The 5,124-nt window shown below is 39.2% G+C and overlaps 1 long non-coding RNA gene across 3 annotated transcripts in view; it reads left to right on the top strand.

Moving 5' to 3' along the window:
- Positions 1-5,124, top strand: part of LOC140497302 (uncharacterized) — a 94,822-nt gene that overhangs the window by 55,398 nt on the left and 34,300 nt on the right. The gene's annotated exons all lie outside the window — the stretch shown is intronic.

The following is a 5,124-nucleotide window of genomic DNA, read 5'->3' on the forward strand; positions in this document are numbered from 1 at the left end:
CTTTCAAAGTCATCAAGGGGGGATGAGACAGCATTTACTGACCACTCTGCCATCCTGGGTCACAGAAGTTCAAGTAGGTTACTTACCGAAGTTTAATCTGCAGGCTGAAAATCTCAGGAGCTGCTGTGCTGATATCTGGCACTCAGTGGCTGTCACTCTCTCAGCTCTGCTGGTCTTTTACCCTGGGCTGGTGGTCCGCCAGTTTTGCCTGCTGCTGTCTCAGGTTTCCTGGGGCCCTCCCACTCCACTGCACTGGACACGCTGTGCTGTGGGCTGTGGGCTCACCCCTGTGGAACAGATCCTTCCCATGGACCTTCCAGTCTTCCTGGGCTTTGAATCTGTCACAATCTGTCTCCTATTGGAATCTATACCTCCAAAATTTGGTCAGATTCTCTTTTTAGAGGTATCTGAAGGAGTTTGTCCAAGAGCTTAGGTGAATCATTGCTCTCACTCTCCCATCTTGGCTCTGCCCTTCCAGCAATTGCTTTAAAGCAGTATCATGTGCCAGGTAGATAAGATAAAATTACCAGTACTATAAAGGAATATGTTGAGGCAGGAGTATTAGTCCCTGGAACCACTTGATGGAATAGTCCTATACGGCCAGTACAAAAGTCAGATGGGACATGGTGGATGATAGTGGGTTATAGAGAATTGAATAAGGTGACTCCTCCCCTGTATGCTGCTGCTCCAGATACTGTTACCTTAACAGAAAGGATCCAGAAATATGATGGGACAGTTGGAGATTTAGCCAATGCTTTCTTTACTATTGCAATTGATTCTCAACAATGGGACCAACTTACTTTCATTTGTCAGGGTCTACAATATAGTTTTACACACTTGCCACAGGGATATCTGCATAGACCCAAGATTTGTTCGAGGATTCTGGCTGAACATTTAGATGAACTAGAGCTACCTAGATGATATTATGATACAGGGAAAAAAGTGTAAAAGAATTGGAGAAAGTTTAACATTTTAATTGAGCATATGAAAAGCAAAGGGTGGAAAATAAACCCTGCAAAGATTCAAGGGCTAACTGAAATTGTAAAATTTGGGGGGTATACAAAGGAATACGGGGCTGTGAGAGATTCTCCCACAAACCTGACAAAAAGATTCAGAAGTTATAAGATTATAAGTTATAAGATTATTTGGATATTGGCAACATCACATACCCCATCGAGGACAAAATTTGAACCCTTATATTAGATTATGAAGAAAAAAAATTGAATTTGATTGGTGACTTCATCAGAGTAAAGTTTTTGAAGAAGCAAAGACCACTATACAATTGGACCTTTATTTATGGCATATCCCAAGTGGCTGAAATATGCCCTTAGGATTTTGGTCTAGGAAACTCCCTTGATCTGGAATTCAATATACTCATTTTGAAAAGCAGTTGTTAGCTGCATATTGAACTTTGGTAGAAACTGACAACTGACTTTGGGTCATGAGGTAATATTAAGGCCGACAAACATATTAATGATATAGGTAATGAGTACCCCATCTTTTCAAAGAACTGGACAAGTTCAAGAGACTAGTATAACTCATTGGAAATGGTGTATTCAAAATATATCTAAAGCAGTTTTACATGAATCTGCAGCAAACATAGATGTTGAGGGAAATGATACAGCCCCTGAACCAAAGCAACAGTTGGTGTAGTCCTTAGTAAAATGAAATAAGGGATTTGATGGATTAACTAAAGAACAAAAGAGACAGGATGGTTTACTGATGGGTCAGCAGAATATTTGGGCCACAAAAGACACTGGAAAGTGGTAGCCTATAAGCCATGCACTAGATGGACTTTGGAAAATACTGGGATAGGTGGAAGTCTTCAATATGCTGAATTTATGGCAGTACATCAAGCTGTCAAAACAGTTCAAAGAGGATAGTCATATATTGACTGATTCATGGAAGGTAGCTAATGGGTTAGATACATGGATGCCCATGTGGAAAAAAAATTCAAAATTAGGAAATTCATGGCCAACAAGTCTGGGGCAAAGAATTATGGGAATGTATATGATATTTCATTGGCTACTAATTTGTCAATTTTTCATGTGGATCCTTACGTGGCTCTAACCACATTAGAAAATAAGTACAACATACACACTTACCAAGAAGTAAAGATTGCTACTCAGCATATTGTCCCTGCTCTGACACCAAATGATGATCCATTACTAATAAAATGGTTCCATCAAATGGCTGACCATTTATGTGTCCTGTCAACACACCAAGGGGCACAAGACCAAGGTATCAGTATTTCTCATTCATTATTAAAACAAGTGCAAGTAAAATAGAGGCATGTTATATGTGTCAGTTAGAAAAGGAACGAACTGTTCCTTGGGTAGTAACTGGAGAGTTAGCAAGGGGAAAAGTACCAGTCCAAATCTGGCAAATAGGTTATATTGGACCGCTATCCCAAGATAAAGGACTTAAATTTGTATGTACTTGTGTTGACACCTGTTCAGGTAGTCTATGGCTTGTCCCTTAGAGAATGTGACACAGAAAAACACCTGTAAGATTCTGTGGAATCCCATATATAGAACCCCAATACAGATCCAAAGTGATGATGAGCCACATTACAAAGGTATGAAATGAAGAGATATTGTGTATTAAGCAACATAGAAGGGATATATTCCACATTATCTATAAGCATCCATATTATCTACAAGAATGAATGGATTACTGAAAGAACAGTTAAGGAAGTTAAGTTCTAATAATTCTCATGCACATTGGAAAGATAATTTGTTCACTGATTTGCATAATTTGAATAATAGACCATTACTAGGAAGTACACCTCTAGCCAGGACGATGACCCCCAAATCTATAAATTAGAAAAGAACAAAGACATAAGATCTCAAATATTGAGTATTGGGCTGTGAGGCCAGATATCCCAGCACCTTATCCCAGGACATCTGGTTCAGCAGGATAAGATTTACATTGTTTAGAAAACTTTAGGTTAGATAGAAAAGAAATAAGAAAAATGTCTATAGAATATGTATGAGAATCCCCCCAAATTGTTTTGGACAGATATTACCTGAATCTAGATTAGCAGCTCAAGAAATACCTGTATTGCCTGGAGAGATAGATTCTAGTAACCAAGGAGAAATTATTTTGACATTCCAAAATTTAGGTGAATAATGCATCCAGTTTTGTAAAAAAGATAGAATAGTGAGTATTCTTCCTGGTAAAACAATACCCCTTGTGGAAAATGACTCTCCTTCTAAAACAATTAGCAGAGGAACTGAAAGACTGAGTTCTCCTGATAGAATAAAATTGAGAGCTAAAGTATGGGTAAAATGAGAGCCAGATGATGTTCCAAAGGCTATGAAGATTATAGCACACAGGAAAGATAACACAGTAACTTTTTTCTTCAGGAGAAGATAATTACCAAATTGTACCCTTACCTCATATATTCTACCATGAATGAGGCTATGAGAGTGGGTTCATGGACTACAGAAGTATGGCGGACCCTACGTCTATCCTGCTTCTGGTTACTGTCTCATTTCTGTTTGGCTTTTTGCCTGTTAAAATTGTTTCCTAGATTTGTTTTCTGCAGACTGAGTACCCTCCACCTGCAGATGCCTGATTGCTTAAGCCAGATATCACCCTTTATCCATACCTGTGATTTGTTACCCCTGGATCTGATGTCCAGTGAGGTCAAGATGCCACCTAAGAATTGACCTTTTAAATGGGACCTCTTGGGGCAGGAATAGCTCTACATCCAATCTCAGCACAAAGCAATGGAAGAAGAGACCTTCGCCTCCTACCCCAAGATTTTGGCACCCATTTGTTCGAGGGGGGAATGATAGAATGCATGTGCTGAAGCCCCACCTTAAGCATATTATTTTATGGGCTTATTTTGTATGATACCTCTTATATTGTTGTAATGTTCTGTGGACACCAGTTGCCTAAGATATTGTTTTGTATGCATATTTTCTGTTATCCCTGTTCTAATTCTGTTCATACCAGTTCCCCTCCCCTGCCTTCACTGACCTAGGTAATGAATACAGAAGATCTTGGGGATGAACGCAATGGTAACTGAAATAGGAAAATCTTTCCCATTCATTAACAGGCCCATATGACCTGCTTGGATCACATGGAAGTCTAAATCACATGTGCTGGGAGGAGCTTGCTGAACAAGCGGGATAGACAGGGTGGAGCATATCTGGGAGGAAGTTGGTCAGGCTAGTCAGAGCAGGAAAAGACACAGGCAGGCAGGCACAGCTAGGCTGGTGAGTGTTTGTTTCTTTGTGGGAAGGGCCCACAGAGGGGAAGAACCTCAGGAATGGCTTTGCCCCCTGCAGGGATAATGTGTATTGATTTCTTGGTTACTATGACTGATTTTGCTTTCTAGTTTTGAAATTTGACTTTCTGGTGTCTGAATAAATGTTTTTCTTCTGCCTTCTATATGGAGAGTCTGTTATACTTTGAGGTAGAAAACTGCTCCTGTATATTTATATTCATAAGCACTGCCAGTGCTATGAATATTGCCTTGGCGATACATCCTTAGGTAGTAAAAAATCATAATGAAGTTGACCAGGTATCTAGAGGGCAAAAGGTTCTCACAGGAGCTAAGGAGAAATCAGGAAGAATGGAAATCACTGATAAAGCCAAATTGTGGACAATTTCTTATTGGATGTTGAAGAAAAGTGACCAACTTGATTTAGTCACAAAACCCCTTGGGGAGGACTCAAAGCAGTATGGAATGGTGCTTAGAGACCATCGGAAGAAAGTGATTTTTGTGTAATATTCTGATACTAGCACAATTGGTCAGGTTCTGTGCTTTCCATCTAGGCCTTTACTTTCTTTAGGTGTTGCATATGACACATGGGCTCATTTCAAATAACAATGGGAATATATATATATATGTAGATAGATAGATAGATAGATGTTTAGTTAACTATTCACTCAACAGCAAGCAAGTCATGTTCTATCGTCTGTGTGTATATGCATGTGTGTATGTGTGTTTGGGAGGAGGTCTTTGAAGATTACCCTCCCCACACAAGATGTTATACCAAGTCTCAGATACTGGTTTATTCTTGTTTGGAATGTATTTCTTAGAATGAGGTGATTCTTTGGACTTAAAGCAATTTTATTATATTTTTTTTCATAATTATGTTCCACATCCAG

The sequence above is a fragment of the Notamacropus eugenii genome, chromosome 3 (genome assembly GCF_028372415.1).
Source record: "Notamacropus eugenii isolate mMacEug1 chromosome 3, mMacEug1.pri_v2, whole genome shotgun sequence".
Lineage (NCBI taxonomy): Eukaryota > Metazoa > Chordata > Mammalia > Diprotodontia > Macropodidae > Notamacropus > Notamacropus eugenii.